At 53.2% G+C, this 19322-nt stretch overlaps 1 protein-coding gene across 2 annotated transcripts in view; it reads right to left on the bottom strand.

Moving 5' to 3' along the window:
- Positions 1-18864, bottom strand: part of foxn2a (forkhead box N2a) — a 32562-nt gene extending 13698 nt beyond the window's left edge. For both annotated transcript variants that reach the window (XM_061227455.1, XM_061227456.1), the window contains exon 1: positions 18707-18864. The gene's annotated coding sequence lies outside the window, so the exon portion shown is untranslated. The remainder of the gene's footprint in view (positions 1-18706) is intronic.
- Positions 18865-19322: the final 458 nt, after the last annotated feature.

Raw genomic sequence — 19322 nt, 5'->3', positions numbered from 1 at the left:
AAACAGCCCATCAGCGGCAAAATTAGGACTCGTCAATCTCCCCCTCACCAAACGTACCTGGCGGCTCAGCGACCCGGGCGGCACGCGATCGAGCCTCTTCAGACAGACGGGCAGACGGACGGCCGAACAGAAACGCTACACGCGACCCGGTGCCTTCCGCTGACTCACCGAAAGCCCTTTCCAGCCCATTGCAGTCTACCCAAACGGACACACAACGTGCTATTAGCGTCTGAGGGATGTCGGAGCGACCTATTGTTAGCAGCGTTGCGGTAACGTTGCGAGGACGCTGCGGTAACGTTGCGAGGACGTTGCGCGGCGGGAGAGCAGCGGACACGGCGGAACGAAGCGCTCCCTCCTGCCCAGAGCCTCTATCGCATGTTCCCATGTCACCATGACAACCCTGCTGTCATTTTCATTAAATAAAAAAAAAAATCCTCAAAACAGAGAGGAGAGAAAGGGAGATTCCTGCCACCAGCCGCCCCCACGCTGCCGTGACGATGGGTGCCGGAGCGCACCAGTCTGGGGTGGGCGGGGGGCGGGGGGGGAGGGGTGGGGAGGGGTGGGGGCAGGTTGTCATCTGTCAACATCTCTCCGCTGCCGTCGTTCCAGAGAAAAATGGGTCAAACTCGGGCTACAGTGGAGGCGGACGGAGATAAGAACGCAGAACCGAGAGCGTGGAGACCAGGGCTGGGGGAGGGGGAGGGACGGAGACTCGCAGCGCACGCGCACGCACGCACACACACACACACACACACACACACACACACACACACACACACACAGACACAGACACAGACACAGACACAGACACAGACACAGACACAGACACACATACTCAGACACACACAGACACAGACACAGACACACCACACCAACACAGACACACACACAGACAGACACACACACACACACACACACAGACACCACGCACGCACACTCAGACACACACACACACACACACACACACACACACACACACACACACACACACACATACATACTCAGACACACACACACACACACACGGACATACTCAGACACACACACACAGACACACGGGAAGGGATGATTAGACTTCCAATGCAATTCCCATCATTCCCGGTTTCTCTGTGGAGCTGAAAGCTCAAGGGGAAGAGGAAGTTCTGAAGCGCAGGAGGAAGGGGGGTGGGGGGGTGAGTTGACAGGGGTCTCATCCGGGATACCCCTAAGTGCGTCTCTCTCTTCAAATCACACCCTGCAGACCCCCGGATCAGAGGGGACCTCCCCACGAGCAGGGACCCGCAGACTCACGGAAGAGGAGGATGAATAAATGAGCGAGAGAGAGAGCGAAAGAGAGAGAGAGAGAGCGAGAGAGAGGGAGAGAGAGGGAGAGAGAGAGAGAGAGAGAGAGAGCGAGAGAGGGAGAGAGAGAGAGAGAGAGGGAGAGAGCGAGAGAGAGGGAGAGAGAGAGAGAGAGAGAGAGAGAGAGCGAGAGAGGGAGAGAGAGAGCGAGAGAGGGAGAGAGAGAGAGAGAGAGGGAGAGAGCGAGAGAGAGGGAGAGAGCGAGAGAGAGGGAGAGAGAGAGAGAGAGAGAGAGAGAGAGAGAGAGCTCCAGCAGAGCTCCAGGAAGACCCGGAACACAAATAAAAACCTGCCTTTCTGCTCGGGAGCTGCCGGCCCCTCCGGGTGCTGGAGCAGCCTCCCAGGGCGTGGGGACCACTGGAGTCCTCAAACCCAATAGACCGGGCCGCTTACAGTCCCGTCCCAGGGACACCAGAACCCGTTCCCAAAACCAGACCCAGAGCACGCGTTTGGGCTGAACTCCAGCGCATGTGAATAATCCTCCCGATTAGGAATGCGCTTGTTTGCATGTAGATCTTCTGGAACACACTTCATATATAGCCTAACTGCAAAGTTATACTCCCCGATATCTGCTGTACCCATTCTAATAGGCAAATTATTATTATTTTTTTTGTAAAACATATCAGTCTTTAAAAATGTAAAATTCGAACATGTTAAATAAGCAACGCGGCGATGAAAGAGGGAACATCCGATCAACACCAAAGTCCTGACAGCTTTAGACGTACGCATCAAAAAAAACATGGACATCAACCCCTGGAGGGGCACGGAGCGTTCGCCTTCAAGTCGGCCTAAATGAGGCGATCACGACCGTAAAGGACCAGGTGAACCGCCTGCGCTGTACGCCGCCGTTTCCGTGCGAGGGCAGCGCGGCCGGTTCACAGCAGCACCTGCGAGCGGAGCGTTCGCTCACAGCACGCTCTCAACAACAATCGGCCCCCGGCAGCCGGGAGGCGCGTAGCGCTAAAGCAAACGACTCCGCGCTTCAAGTACACAGCGCTGAGTGCATCAAAAAGAAAAGCACTTAACGGCTTAATTGCAGTCTGGATTGCATGAAATGGCCGCCCAATAAACGTGGTGGAGGACGGGGGGGGTGGGGGGGGGGGGGATAGAGGCAGTCCTGCAGCCAGCGCTGTAGTCCAGGGAATATTTCATTAACAGGTTATACCTTCCCCAATCGTGTGGCGTCTGATGCGACTAATGCCAGTTTAATTAACATTAACACTACATGTGGGCCTGCAGTGGGCTGTCACACAGGTGGAAGCCCTCGGTGGATTTATACTGAAGGCACAGGCAGGTTTGTGTGGACGGGGCTAGTTGTCCAGAATTACAGGTGGCAGTGCCAGAAGATGAGACCTTCTGTGAATTTAACCGGCCTGATGGAAGGAGCTTCTCTTCTCACGAGGAACACCGTCTACGGTGACCTCGGCGAGGAACTCGTAAGCAAAAAAAAAAAATGCAGCCAGTCGAAAGGCACATTGTCCCGGGTTTGTGATGTCTGTGGCTTTAGCTCAAGGTCCAAGGCCGAACTGGCGAGTCGCCCAACTCTGACTTAACTGACTCCACATGCGTTCACTGAACGGAAACCGTACCCTCGCGGGGTAAATTACAACTGCAGCGTCACACACATAAAAGGTATAGTAAAAAAATCAATGGCGCAAGACCCTGAAACCATCATGCGTCCTCAGTACAAGCGTTGAGTCTGAGCGCAGTACGGTGTTGTCAGATGTTGAGCATGGCCTGTACGTGCGTGGCCAGTGACCCATTATACCACAGGCACGGCTAATTACGCACATCAATGCGTGTGTTGACATGAGCTCTCCTTTAATGTCACCAGCGCTGAGACATCCCCTCGGTCCTGTCGTTCTGTTTGTTCTCCGGCGTTCCTGGATCTCTCCCCTCCCCCCCGCCCTGCCGGGACGCACCCCAAACCCCCACCCTGTTTCAGCTCCGGGGGGGGTCCCAGAGTGAGGGGGGCTCATTAACCCCCATTAGCAACACAAAGCGGGCCCCGGGCCCTCAGATCCCAGGCGCTAAAGAGGGGAGCCACTCCCCCCCCCCCCGTCATTTCAATATCTATGGCGGGGATAAAGCCCTGCCGTGGTGAGAGCGCTCTCTCCCCAGCCCGGGCGGTCATTACCGCCATTACCGTTATCATGGGCATCAAAGGGCCGGGGCCAGGAGGCCGCGCGCGACGGGGGCGTGAATGGGGCTCACAGGAGGGGCAGGGAGAAGTGTCTGGGGGGGCGGGGGGTAATGAGGGGGGAATCGCGGCTACAGAGATCCGCCAGACGCCCCCCTCCCCCCCGTCACCGCAGACAAAGACGTCAGCTGCAGAGGCGGCAGGCTCAGACAGGTGCCGGGCTGCCCCCCCCCCCCCAGCTGCACAGGTGCAGCGTGCAGGAATTCGGAGCGTGAACACGAGCGCTGTTTATCCCGTTAACGTGCTGTAGGAGAGACCACATCAAAGGGCCTGACGGGGTGCGGCTGGAGACGGGAGCCAGGCGCAGGACGGGCTCGGGGGCGGAGAGAGGGCCCACCGGAGCCGGGCGGTGTTTCCGGAGAGGGGCGGTGTTTCCGGAGCGGGGCGGCGTTTCTGGAGCCGCGGGGCGGTCGCGCGCCCAGCGCCGTTGCCACGGCATCCAGAGCAGTGAAGGACGAGGGCGCTCCTCTGATCAGGAGAAGTGCCTCTAATGCAGGGGGATCGATACACAGGAACTGCTGAGGCCAGCATTAAGTGGTGAACCAGACTCTCGCTACGAACCGTCAAAAACACGGACACTCACTCTCTCTCTCTCACACACACACACACACACGGAAACTCTCACACACACACACACACACACACACACACACACACACACACACACACACACACACACACACACAGACACAGACACGGAAACACTCACACACACACACACACTCACTCACTCACACACACACTCACTCACTCACTCTCTCTCTCTCTCCCTCTCTCACACACACACACACACACACACACACACACGGAAACTCACACACACACACACTCTCACACACACACACACACACACACGGAAACTCACACACACACACACACACACACACACACACACACACACACACACCTCAAAGCAAGCACACACATGACATGACGAGTGCTGGACGTTCTGAGAGGAACGCTCAGAGAACGCTCAGAGAACGCTTCTTCAATAAGGCACAGGCAGCTCTGAGCGGGTTTGCAGAGCAGGGCGGGACCTCTGACTGAAAGTAAAAGTGCACACAGCTAAAGGTCTCAGCTCAGAAACCTGAGCTGTGTGCTCGCCCACCCCAGGCCCCTGCCCCTCCCTAACCACACAGAGGTGTGTCACACCCCCGGTCCTCTTGAGTCACCCTGCAGGGAGGAGCGGAGCAGGCCCAGGGTAAACTCTCACACCCCCCGGAGAGGCCCAGGTAAACTCTCACGCCCCCGGAGAGGCCCAGGTAAACTCCGTCTCTCACACCCCCCTCCCCGGAGAGGCCCAGCTAAACTCTCACACCCCCCTCCCCGGAGAGGCCCAGGTAAATTCCCGCTCTCACACCCCCGGTGTTATTTCGGGAGCAGCTCCTCTCCTCCTGCAGAACCCAGCCAATCGGAGGCCAGGACACGGCCCAGTGACTCAGGAACCCACCCCCGCTCCCTTCACGCACGACGTCTGTTTCCTGTAAACACCGTTCCACACACCTGCTGCAGGTGGGCACGGCGGTTTCGCCTCCAGCTTGGCGGTTTCTGAGCGCTCCAGAGTGCCGATGCCTCGGACACACTCCCCTGTCTCTACTGCACACAAACGTGCAGGAAACAGCCCGGACAATATCACCACTCACCAATATCACTAAATATACCACCTGACAGTGACCTGTCAAACCCACTTGTTAAAATGGAACCACCTTCCATTACACCGCGCCGGCCAGCGGGGGATGGGCTCCCCCTCTAGAGTTGGATTCCTCCTGAGATTTCTTCCCATTGGGGAAGTTTTTGTACCTCAGTTTCCATTTCGCGGGTCCAGAACTGGTGTTTGCCTGTTTGACAGTCTTCTGCAAAAGCGCTTCTGTAAAAACAAATAAAACTTAGCTGAACGGAACTACTTCGATTACCGCACCTTTATTTCAGTGCTGCTGTGAAAACGCCCTTCCAGCTCGAGACACGCAAACCCCTTTCAGTTTCCGCGCTTCCATCCGCAGCTTCTAGAAAAGACCCATCTTCACAAGACAGGCGTGACCGTGTGCGGTACAGTTCAGTGACTGGCCTCCCCGCGCACGGCTCGTCTGTCCCAGAATGCTTTGCGAGACGCCCCTGGTTCCGCCCGCTCTTTCCCCGCACAGGAAAGGGCGGAGGCTGGCGTGGAGGGGGGGGGGGGGAGGGGGAGAGAGGCGGGGGGTAAATTATCCAGAGTTCCAGCAAATGCCGGAGATCAATAATTCAGGAAGCAGGAGTCGAGAGGCTCAATATGCACAGAATAGGAGGAGGAGGAGGAGGAGGAGGGGGGAAGAGTGGATGAGTGGCTCTGGGGGGAGAGGGGGTGGGCAAATGGATAAGTGGGGGGGGGGCGGGGGGAGGGGGGTCACAGCACAAATCCCAGGTCACCAGTTTACAGCCCCCAGTGTGTCCAAAACTGACTAGGATGCAGTAAGTACTTTGCAGGACACAAGCGTGTCGGGTCCCCAGGTCCACATGGTGAGGACCACGACTACAGGTGAGTCTGTCTGTATGTATGTCCTGTCTGTATGTCCTGTATGTCCTGTCTGTGAATGCTTATTCAAATAAACACGTTACAACCCATAGACTACGTTTCTTTGTTCTGGGCTAATCCGTGGTCGGATAAATCAGATAAAAACAGACTAGTTTCCTGACGGAAATATAACCCCTCCCCTGCATCTACAGTTATTATTCTCTCGTACTACAAACCATTACAAATACAAACAAATAAATAATATGAGCCTTAAGCAAATAAAATGAGATTCAATGAGAGACATATTTGTGAACATTTCACAAGTGTGATTACAGACACTAAGAACGCCGCCCACAATGTCGCTGTGATCAGTTAGAGGACGTAATGCACGCAGAATGAGGAGGAGCGGCCGGGCCCCGACCTCGCGTGAGGGGAAGGGCCCGTGTTCACCCAGCAGCAGGGCCGCACGGAGCTCTATGGAAGAGTAATAACAGGCTGCCACTCTGAACCCAAAAACAGCAGGCTCCCCTGCACGCTGCATTTATAAACCCCATATTTATATATTAAGTCATAGATTTGTAAATTTTTTCTTTTTCTTTTACAAAAATGCACTATGACACAATGGGACACAATGCAGAACTGCGGGCTCCGTGCAGAACTGTAGTCTGCGCGCAGAACCTCAGGGTCCATACAGAACCGCAGGGTCCATACAGAACCGCAGGCCGCATACAGAACCGCAGCGCTGAAACTGTGCCGTCAACCCACTCCTGATTAAAGCAGCCAATTATTTCATTAGGCCATAACCGAGCCATCAGCAAACACATTACAGAGGGACTTCAGCCGGGCTGAGCTGGGCTTCAGAGAATCATAGCACAGCCCCAACCTGCCCACTGTGGGAGAGGGGGCCGGGTGGGGTAATTGGATTATTTGGGGACACATTGTGTGGCAAAATTAGCTCAGGTGGTTAGAGCGGTCATCTGGTTGCGGTTAGGTTGCTGGTTTGATCCCCTGCCCTGGGTTTTGTCGAAGTGCCCCTGAGCAAAACAATCCCCAATCACTCCCAACAAGCTGATTGGTGCCTATCGCCGTGTGTGTGTTTGTGTGAGTGTGTGTGTGTGTGTGTGTGTGTGTGTGTGTGTGTGTGTGTGAGAGTGTGTGTGAGTGTGTGTGAGTGTGTGTGAGTGAGTGTGTAAGTGAGTGTGTGTGTGAGTGAGTGTGTGTGTGTGTGTGTGCGCGTGTGAATGGGTGAATGTGAGGTATGAATGGCAAAGCGTTTGGATAAAAGCGCTGTATAAACGCAGTCCGTGCCTCCCCCCCTACGGTGTGAGTGTGTGTGTGAGTGCGTGAATGGGTGAATGTGAGGTATGAATGGCAAAGCGTTTGGATAAAAAAGCTGTATAAACGCGGTCCGTGTCTACCCCCCTACGGTGTGAGTGTGTGTGTGTGTGTGTGTGTGTGTGTGTGTGTGTGTGTGTGTGAGACAGTGTGAGTGAGTGTGTGTGTGTGTGCGTGTGAGTGTGTGTGAGTGTGTGTGTGTGTGTGAATGGGTGAATGTGAGGTATGAATGGTAAAGCATTTGGATAAAAGCGCTGTGTAAACGCAGTCCGTGCCTCCCCCCCTACGGTGTGAGTGTGTGTGTGAGTGTGTGTGTGTGTGTGAATGGGTGAATGTGAGGTATGAATGGCAAACGCGCTGTGTAAACGCAGTCCGTGTCGACCCCCCTACGGTGTGAGTGTGTGTGTGTGTGTGTGTGAGTGTGTGTGAGTGTGTGTGAGTGTGTGTGTGTGTGTGCGTGTGAGTGTGTGTGTGTGTGTGTGTGAATGGGTGAATGTGAGGTATGAATGGCAAAGCGTTTGGATAAAAGCGCCGTGTAAACACGGTCCGTGTCGACCCCCCGTCGGCGAGAAGGTGCCGTCGGCCGTATCCCCGCAGGCTCCGTGTGGAAGAATCGGCCGTATCTTATTTAGGTCAGAGCGCCGAGCATCACGAGGAACGTCACGTGCCCGTGTGAGAGTGCACGGGGAGATTAGCACTGATCTAATCTACATTTAGGAAACAGAAAAATCCCACAAAAAAAGAGCCAGGTTTCCCCCAGATGCTGCCGCTCTGACAGCAGTGCTGCGGACGGAGCGGGGCGCCCACGTGACCTCCGCTCTCCGGCCCAAATCAGGAAGGCCGCGTCTCGAACAGGAAGCCGTACGCTACGCGTCCTAAAAAACACGAAACGGGGCCGGACAAGGCCGTGTTAAATTAAGGCGGACTCCTTCCCGGACAGAAGAGCGCTTGTTCCTGCTCCCGCGGCGTTTCACAACCGCCCCGTTTCATAAACGCTCCTCGTGCACCGCACTCGGAGGAGAAAGAAAACAATAAAAAGAAGGAAATCCACACACGGGCCTGAGGAATAACGCTGTGTAACGATGACTCTGTGCCGACCGGGTGAGGCTGTCTCACTGTCCCCCGCAGCGAGGGGACTCCCTGACTGCCGTTTTCTCACATTTCATCACATACCATTTCACCTATGCATCATTAATGACCGTTTATGAAATAACCGTTATTAAAGTTCTGAGCCGTACAGGTATTCGCGGTGCAGGAACTGCGGACACGGACAGTTCAATTGCGTCTGATCTGCAGTATCGCTGGATTTTATGGGAGTCGAAGTACTTAGCTGAAGAATAAGAATTAATATTTCACTAAGGGCCTCGTCGTGCGTCTCCACTCTTCTAGAAGAGCCTGCACTGAACAGGACCCAACAACAGTGTGTGTGTGTGTGTGTGTGTGTGTGTGTGTGTGTGTGTGTGTGTGTGTGTGCGTGAGTGCGTGAGTGTGCGTGTGAGTGTGTGTGTGCGTGTGTGCGTGCGCGTGAGTGCGCGTGAGTGTGCATGTGTGTGTGTGTGTGTGTGGGTGTGCGTGCGTGTGTGCGTGAGTGTGTATGTATGTGTGTGTGTGTGTGTGAGTGAGTGTATGTGTGTATGTGAGTGTATGCGTATGTGTGTATGTATGTATGTGTATATGTGTGTGTGTGTGTGTGTGTGTGTGCGCGTGAGTGCGCGTGAGTGTGTGTGAGTGTGCGTGTATGTGTATGTGTGTATGTGTGTGTGTGTGTGTGTGTGTGTGTGTGTGTGTGTGTGCAAGTTCAACATGAATCTGACGGTCAGTTGCTGACACAGCAGTGAGAGCACTGAAATGAAAGAGACACTTTTAGAAGGCAGAACGCTTCAGAAAGAAGAAGTGTTTGTGTCTTGTGCGCACGAGGCTGTGGCTGCCACTGTCTGACAGAGCTGTTCCCCTGTAGCCCCCGTGCATCACACTCTGGGCCCTCAACTGCCATTACACTCAACTATAGCTCACCTTCCCAGTACAGGCTGAGCAGCACACCGCACACCAGCACCGAGGTCCAACAGGGCTCTTTAACAGCCAGCCGACCCCAGCCAGATACTGGCTTTAATTGCTGTGCATTACCTCCACACTCTGCCTCGTTAAAAGCGCCCGATTCTTTACCTCCTCAGAGAAGGGCAAGAGGAGAGAAGCCGGCCCCGTAAGACAATGACATGATTAATCTGACCCGCCGTGGGCGGAAGAGAAAGGAGAAATGTATAAAAACCGAAAATACAACGATCGGAGGAGAAGAAAAAGGCGCGCTGGAAGTTTGCGCGCTCGACCGCGTGAGAGGGCCGGTGTGTGGGCGGAGGCAGCTTTTTACGACTGACAGGTGACGGAGCTGGGCGAGACAGCCCGCCCGCGTTTGACTGGCACACCGTTGCCACGGCAACGTCGACAAAGCGGGGGAAAAAAAAGAATAAAAAAATGGGGAAGTGCCGACAACGACATCCACGCATTATTGAAAACAGGCCACCCGCCCAGCTTTACGGTAACTGAAGAGCCTTTTTACAGTAACTGCTCCGGAGTCACCTCAGGGGACGGCAGGGAGCCAGCCCTGGGGGCGGAGCCAGCTGTAAACACAGAGTTCTCCTGTCACCGCCCTGCCCCTCGCCCCACCCACATCACCTGACAGGTGTGTGTGTGTGTGTGTGCGTGTGTGTGTGTGCGTGTGTGTGCGTGTGTGTGCGTGTGTGTGTGTATGTGTGTGTGTGTGTGCGTGTACGTGTGTGTGTGTGTGTGTGTGTGTGTGTGTGTGTGTGTGTGTGTACGTGTGTGTGCGTGTGTGTGTGTATGTGTGTGTGTGTGCGTGTACGTGTGTGTGTGTGTGTGCGTGCGTGTACGTGTGTGTGCGTGTATGTATGCGTGTGAGTGTGTGTGTGCGTGCGTTTGCGTGCATGTGCGTGTGTGTGTATGTGTGTGTATGTGTGTGCGTGTGCATGCGTGTACGTGTGTGTATGCGTGCGTGTGTGCATGTGTGTGTGTGTGTGTGTGTGCGTGCGTGCGTTTGCGTGTGTGTGTGCGTGCATGTATGCGTGTGTGTGTGTGTGTGTGTGTGTGTTTCAGACGGGCGGTGTCGCAGTGGTACGCAGTGACATTCGATCCCTGGCTGTCTGTCACGGAGCCTGTAATTTAGCAGTGTAAACTGCGCTAGAGTGCTCCTCCCAGGAGATCCCACAGGGGCTGCGGGAATTCTCAATCTCAGGACCCCCTGAGTCACCATTCTCAGGCTGAGGAACACACACCTGGGATAAATGACTCACAAATCTGCTACCTTTGAATCAACACCCAGTGCAACGGCATTGCTATCTAACACACAGAAGCATGCCTAAAACAGGAAGTCATACACTAAGGATTTACTTTTTAAAGAGCAGAAAAACTTTCCGATTAGATCTCTTTCTCGGAGTTGTGTGTGACATCAAACCGAGCCCCCTTTACTTTTAAAAAATGTAATCCCGGGTCCCAGCCAAATTAGACACGTCAGTTGACACGCAGCCCACAACTCTAAAATGACCCAGAAACAAGCGTTTAATAAGGGAATGACAGGCAGTGCCCTTTGAGAGCGCCACACTCTCCAAACATGTCTGTGAATGGGGCTACAGAATCGCTGGACAACCCCCTCTTTATCTCCTCGACAAACTCCGCCGGGACAGCTGAGGTTCAACAGGGCCGCCTGTCCCTCCCCGCCCTCCTCTGGAGAAAAAGACCGGCCGTCTCGTGAGTTTTACAACTCGTCACAGCGCTTCACTAAAACGCCAACGCCAATGCTGCCAGGATGCGAGACGCACCGTAACCTCATAACCGTAGCGCAAGGTGACATGAAACGGTTAACCTCACCTGACGTCAGGCTGAAGTTAATCCTCGACCGTGAACCTGGAGTCCGCACTCGGCGAGCCGTACGCGACCGCAGACCTCTCAAGAGTGAGAAAGGGAGAAGGACGCGGCGAGCAACAAGGAAACTTTTACCCACAATAGGCGCGGATGAAAAGGCGAGGCCCGGCGTTAAAAGGCTTTGAGACGCAGGGCTTCAGCGTGGGGACCAGACGGCTTATTCCCCGGAGAGACGGCTGACACCGAACACGGCCCACCCCTCCTCCGCCGTTCCGCCAGGGCTGAGCGGGAGAGTGCGCGCGGGCGCTAACGTGTAGCCTACGCTAACTTAGCAGCGACTTGCTTACGCGCCTCTGACTCTAATGTGTTTTGGCATGTGTAGGATCCTTACAGACAACCCCCAACCTTGCTCCCTCCCCAAAAGAAAAAAATCAGAGGAGGAAAACAAATCCCAGGCGGGAATGCTGGTGAATAAGTGGTGAATATTCATGAGCATCGCGGCAGACGCCGGAGTCGGTGGGGATGCGAGGGGAGAGGGGAGAGCCGGGGGGTGTTTTTTTTTGGGGGGGGAAGCGACGCTCCGATTGGGCCGGGGGGGGGGGGGGGTGCGGGATTGGGCGGGAGGGAGCTGGGGTCCACAGCGCCCCCCCTGTCGCCCCGGCGGGAGAATGGGGTCCTCTGTCCCGCACGCTACACCCCCCGTGGCTGTACGCGGGACCTCCCGCCCCCGGCCCGGTCTGGGTCAGCCCGGCGTGGCTGTCACACCGCCATCTCAATTAAACAGCTCCCCGTTTATTCAGGAGGGGCGACGCGCACAAGGGCCCATTGTGGAGGGTGACACGGGGCGTGGGGCGGCCGGCTCCCTCCCCCGCGACGCCACGGCAAACCCCCCCGAACCCGCCTGGGCAGAGAGAGAGGGGAGGGGAGGGGAGGGGAGCCCGGAGACTGTGACCAATCCTGAGATATGGAGCTCCACACAACGCCGACACACAGGCGCCACAATGAGACACGCACACACTCTCTCACACACACACACTCACTCTCACACACACTCTCTCACACTCACTCACTCTCACACACACTCACTCACTCTCACACACACTCTCTCACACACTCTCACACACACACTCTCACACACTCTCACACACACACTCTCACACACACTCTCACACACACTCTCACACACACTCTCACACACACTCTCACACACACTCTCACACACACTCACACACACACTCACACACACACTCACACACACACTCACACACACACTCTCACACACACTCTCACACACACACTCACACACACTCACACACACACACACACACACTCTCTCACACTCTCTCTCACACTCTCTCTCACACTCTCTCTCACACTCTCTCTCACACTCTCTCTCACACTCTCTCTCACACTCTCTCTCACACTCTCTCTCACACACTCTCTCACACACTCTCTCACACACACTCTCTCTCTCTCTCACACACACACTCCCTCTCACACACACACCTCTCTACACACACACACCGACATACATACACACTCTCGCGCCCCAAACACAGATGTTTACACACACAAAATACACGCATGTCACCATCCACAGAGAGCACACTCAAGCACACATGGGCTATGGGCCTAACACACTCAGAAACAAACACATCTTCAATCATGCACCCAAAACCAAAAAACAGTTGTCAAACGCACACACGCACGCGCACACTTGTGGCGGTAACGTTGGTAACAGCGTGGACCGGGGGGGGGGGGGGGACGGGGGGGGGACGGCTGAGAGCCGTAAAGTTGTGACGGGGGGCAGGGGGGGACGCACCCCACCCGGGAGAGGAGCGCTCGGCATTTGCAACCCAAATACGGAGCAGCCGCCTATATTTGATTACCACGCTCTGATGTCACGTAACCAAGACAACTAAAGCATTACGGTCTCCTGGGGCCGTCCCGCCTCCTGGTCTAGGCTCGGGGCGAGGGGAGGGAGGAGGGAGGGAGGGAGGAGGGAGGGAGAGGGAGAGGGAGAGGGAGAGAGGGGCGAGCGGGAGATGAAAAATGAGCACGGCTGGAGTCGTCATGAGGAGACGTCCGCGCTGAACAAAGCGCTGATGACCACGCCGAGCGAGCGCAGGGGGCCGGGATGAGGACCGGGGGGGGGGGGGGGGGGAGGGGGGCGGCAGGGGCGCTCGGAGAGAACTCCGCGTCCGGGTCGGGAGCCAAACTGCCAGGCACGTGGTGCGATACGCGCCCCGCCCCGACTCCCCCGCGGCAGGGTAACCCCACGGGGCCCAGGCAGCCGGATGAAAAGATAAGCCGTTCGTTCGCAAAACTCGTCCCGGCGCGCTGCTTCATCCAAAAGAGCAGGCAAATATGTGCACCGACTGGCTGTCCCTCTCCTGAAGACACACGAGACTCTGCCTTTCCCCGCACAGAGAGCGAGGCCCTTGTCCTCCCGGAGAGCCCGGCGTGTCCCGACAGAGGTGACCGCCAGGGAAAACGGACACTCCAAATCCTTAAGATGCCCAAAACGCAAGTGGACACGGAACAAGTGCCCTTCGTCACATCAGTCCAGCGTCTACTCCTCTTCCTCAGCCCGCTAGAAAAACAATCGGTCATCTCGCCGACCGACAGATGGGCAGAAGCCCGTTTCTGTGGCCATTTTATGATGAGAAATGTCTTTGGGTCAGCAGGACAGGGAAAGCCAGTTCCGACACAACAAGCCTTTAGCTAAAGCTTCCATCATCAACTTTTACATTTCAAAAGGCCAAATTAGCCCCCGTTTACTCACATACACAACTCTTGCCTCAGCACTTACAACTTGCAAAACGTACAAACCCACAATAAAAAAAAAATCTAAACACCAAATGCCAACTGTACATAGATGAAGGTGATATAGCTTTATCTGTTGTCGAATCAAACCTTTACAGAAGTGGCTAACATGGAAGAATTTCAACATGATTGAATCAAAGGCACCTTCTCAAGTACATACGGTAGGCTACTAGTGAACATGAAAAAAAAAAAAAAAAAAAACCTCACTGCCCAACCCTTTTCAATTTCATTTTACTCTGGCTCTCCCACACAAAACTGGTTCTCTATCGAGGAACTATCATCAAACTATGACGAGGGTTGGGTGTCTCGGTGGCGCAGCCTGCAGAGCACTGACCGCATGCTCATTGCGAGCCGCGATGTCGGCGGTTCGAATCCGACCGTCCGACATTTGTCGCATGTCTTCCCCTCTCTCTCGCTCCCAGTCTTCCTGTCTCTCTATACTATATACTGTCCAATAAAGCTGAAAAAGGCCTAAAAAATATCTTAAAAAAAAAAAAAACTAAGACGAGGGCTCACGGTCCAGACTAGAGCACAACATCCCGAACGGAGCAGTGATGAGCCTCGTGCTCTTCCCCACGCCTTATTACGCGGCACACGCAACCCGACATTTCTGCGCTAGTTGTTTTTCTGCTTAACCGCCCCGCGCCAAGCTCCTCGCTTCTCCTAAAGACGTGAAATCAGAGAGACGGCGTGCGTGGCGAACAGAGGGGCCGGCGGACGCGTTCGACCCCGAGCGCCGACTGAATGTGAGAGAAGGACGGCCAGCGCGTTAGCGCACTGAGCCGCCCGAGGAGGCTAGCCTACCGGTGCACAACCTCACATCTCAGCCCCGCAACCACCTCATTGGGGGGGATATCCTTCCACGGTGGCAATGGGAAGGATTCCCATTCACGCAGCATTCACACGCGTTATGGGGCGGGTGACTCATTACCGGCCCGCACAGGACTGCGTTGGGGAACGGTGTAGCCGTTTCGCCGCGACGCCGCTAGCTCATCGCGACCCTTAAGCTTTTATTGTTCTGCGGAGGCCGGGAGAGGACGCGGTCCGTCAGCGGGTCGTCCAGGTTTTCAGGCCTCCGCTGCAGCCACTCAGGGGGGGGGGGGAAGAGGGATATCACGTTTCCCACGAGGGGAGGGGTCACTAACCCCTCCGCTGCGGACCGGAAAAGCCACCTTCCGAACGCGCTCCACGCCTCCCACACAACCAGGGGGGAACGTTATCCGACCGTGCCGCGAGGTACGTCGAACACCCAGAACCCGAAACCGCCGCTTTTGTTGCGGGTTTTTTTGTTGTTGTTCTTAACGGGCCACTGCCAGTGTTTCGAGGGCCGCGAAATGCAAAGCAAAGCTAGGCGCAATCGGGAGCGATTACCGCAGTGTCTTCTGCTGATGATCTAATTAACCTTGTAATGCGCGGCACGTGTGAAGTGGAACCCTCCTCCCCCCGCCCCCGCCCCCCGCCCCCCGCCCCCCGTCCCCCGTCCTGCAGAACAGCAGCTCCTGTCCGCACCGCCAGCCAAAAGTGCATAATTTATACGCCCAAGCTTATTTTTAGGGATGATCACCTGGCAACCTGGTGCACTGAACGCATCCGACTTCCTATTTATGGGCACAATTGAAATATTTAGCTTAGCCTTTCACTCATGCATGCATGCATACATACATACATACATACATACATACACCTGTAGGAGACTTTCACACGTACATGTGTGTGTCCCTTCTCCCTTTTGCCCCATGACACATACCGTCACAATACACAACCAGCACACCAGATATATCAGTTGAAATTGTACTTCCCTCTAGGGTCTTTCAGCGAACTTAGCCCTGTTATGGGTATGCACTTTGTTCGTACGTCGCTCTGGATAAGAGCGTCTGCCAAATGCCAATAATGTAATGTAATGTAATCATGGTATAATGCACACACATACTCACACTCACGCACACACACACACACACACACACACACACACACACACACACACACACACACAATACGCCCAGGCCCAAAGTCCTGGCAGTAGCACAGCAGGTTGATATTTTATGTTTCTTTTTCCTCCAACCCCTTTTGTTTGCTGTTGTCAGCAAACATCTGCTAAAACCAAACAGGATGACGACGCCCCGCCCCCCACACTGGTGTCAGACTAACGACACGGCAGGGCCGTACGGAGAAAAAAAAAAAAAAAGCAGAAGCAACTCTTTCTGGATTGCCCGAGTCATTTCAAGGGTATTCCTCAGCGTGACACACACACACACACACACACACACACACACACTGCGCCTCACACTGAGAGGCAGAGGAGGGCCGCAGGCGCACACACACACACACCATGTTTGCAACTGCCTGCAAGACAAGCCCAGTTCATGTACCTGCCAAACGTCACGCGTAGCAGCACGTCTGTCCACACTGAGAACGCATTCAGCCCCAAGCAAAGCACCACTCAGCAGAGAGTAAGAGAGATTTGGGGGGCGACCCTGCGTTTGGAATGCATCTTGAAGCTGGGGCATACCTGTGGCAATCCATTGCATCATGTACCTAAAGTGGTCTCGCTGCTGATTGTCAACATTAACCTTTGCACCTGAAAAGCGCTACGTGCAGAGAAAAATGTAGCGAATACATGCAGAACATATGCCTGTGGTTTAGCATAACATTCTACCGTTCCCATATTTATATTTCGTAATTGCACCAAATAATGTACTCCTGTAGTATTTGTGGTCACTCGGTTTTAATTATATCAATTCCGCCGGATCATGCAGCGGTTGGGGGAGGCAATAACTGTTTATCCAAATTAGTTACCGGTGCCAAGGGGTTGATACGGAGATACTGTAATTATCTCAACGAGCTGATTGGTCGCGTTCCATTGTGCACGTCGATGTAACAGATTGTGTAACGTCAAAGGCCGCGCTCCTGAATTTCAAAAACCAAGCTGGATTAGGCGGGGATTTGGGGGGAGGGGGGGTCGTAAACTAACTGCTACTATTAGAACTGGGCTTTTCACGGTAATCAATTAATTCTGACTCTGTCGAGACAATTAAAAGGCACCCAGCGGTGAGGTGTCTATAAACAGACTTTACACAAAGACAATTCTCTCTGTGTGGATACAGTCATTGACAAGCGAATGGTGAATAAGCGTACACCAGCGATCCATCCATAGCCTGGCTACACGTCCCATTGTTCGGCTGCGCAGTGTCCCTAGACTGGACCGCGCAGAGTTCTGCCGCTGCCAGGGCTAAAATTAACACACACGACACAGAAAATTGCTTCCTGATAGCAGGCTCGGCGGAATGGAACTTGACTGTTGCATTTCACACGCAGATATGGGGCGGAAGTGTGTGTGTTCAGACAGAGTATTTGGGCGAAAACACACTCCCTCACCCGAAATATGTGTAGCTGTGACTACTCCATGGTTTGCAGTTCTCACTCTCCCTCCAAAGCCGTACGCTCTTTCGACTCTCCTGCCTGAACACGTGTCTGTCACTCGACGCAATAATCCACAGCAAGAATCACCGAAACAACACACAAAACTGCCATGTAACAACATTTAATCAAGAGCTTGCGTTTTTTTTTTTTTTTTTTTTTCAAAGACTCTGTACTGGTATCCGTTCAAAAACAACACGCCAATCAAAAAAAAAAAAAAAAGACAACGCAGGCAAATCACATACCCCCCTCCACGACCAAAACCAAAACTCGTGTTACAAAGTTGCCCTACATTCTCCGTCGCAAACGGACAGCTAGACCGCCAACTCAGGCCAGCTACTTGAAATACACAATGGAATACATTGTTTTTGTGAGCGTTTAAATTCAGCATCCATTCACTGAACCAACCGGCCAGTGTTTAAGACGATAAAACGCGGCGATGAGAAAAGTTCACTCACCAAAAGAGCTCTCAAAATGTCACACCCTGTGTACACACACATTTCAAATCATTTCAAAGTAAGCGTAGCCTACACACACAATATAATTTCCAGTTTCCGCGATGTAGCTAGAAAATAAGAACTAGCTGAATGTAGATAATGTTACATTACAACAATAAGCCCGAAGCTAAACATTAAAACTATTAATACGAAAGCTATTTCGAAAGCTAGCTAGATAACGCTCCTGAACGGCATACCCTCAATGTAGGCTACACACGCGATGTGAAAAGGTAGCTCGCAGAAATCGCGTGTGCTCAAAATGTTAATAGCGAACTAATCAGCAAACATACCGCCAGTTTAGACAACAGTGTAAACATTTTAACTTAATGTCCAGAAAGAAGTTTAGCAAAACAGCGTACAGTTCGCCTGCGTCGACCACAAAAGAAGTTAGCGACAGCTTGCTAGATAGCTGACTAGCTAAACCACATGGACGAATGGAAGGGAAAACATGGATCATACACAGAAAATGCAATAAGCCAAATGACTATTTAAGAAGAGACGAGAAGGCTTCACGACGGCGCGTAAAATAATTCCAAATGCTAATGTTAATAAATTGGAACATACATGCTGCCGCGTCACGTTCCAGCTATAGATAACTAGTTGGTTTGCTCAAATATATTGCTTATTATTTGTTCTTTTCACTGAAAACAGCGGTGTATTGAATGGCGCGGCCAAATAAACCCGTATACAATAATAAAAAAGTAGTATACACCCAATTGTGATACTTACATTCATGCACGCTGTGCCTGTTAAGCAATATGGCAGAGATTCTGTATACAGTATGTTCATATAGATGCCTGTCTCTCTCGCACTGTGTCAGAGATCAGCAGCTGCTTCCTTCATCCAGGCAGCGCAGAGATCACGCCGCACGGCAACGCTACCAAACCCCCTGCCGTCGCCAAGGCAACAAGGCCAGTTCAGCCAATCATACCCCCTCCCCTCACATATCCCCTGGCAACTGCCGCAGCAGTGGCTCTCTTTTTCGTATTAGTTCTGGGTACGCCATTTTGGCTCGAATCTACGTTGTTTCCAAAAGAGTGGTGCAGTTTCTAATTTGGAAACAGTATTGCGTTGACTTGGCGTCGTAATCAGTGAAGGAAAAGTATTGCAACGCCTATTTCTTAATTAAACGACTGTTATTTTTAACGCAGTGAATTAGTTATGGGTTCAGAATACAGATAATCTGAACATATAATATATTTGTGTTATACAGTGAATTTACATATAGCCTATCCTCGCACATTTTATGATATAATAAGGATTAAAATAACTCATATTAGGCTAGCCATTTGAACAAAGTTATTTGAATTATTCAATAATTATAATTTAAAATATGCATTTTAAT

Source organism: Conger conger, chromosome 18 (assembly GCF_963514075.1).
Source record: "Conger conger chromosome 18, fConCon1.1, whole genome shotgun sequence".
Classification (NCBI taxonomy): Eukaryota; Metazoa; Chordata; class Actinopteri; order Anguilliformes; family Congridae; genus Conger; species Conger conger.
The sequence above is the reverse complement of the archived record's forward strand: the minus strand, read 5'-3'. Positions and strand labels throughout refer to the sequence as shown.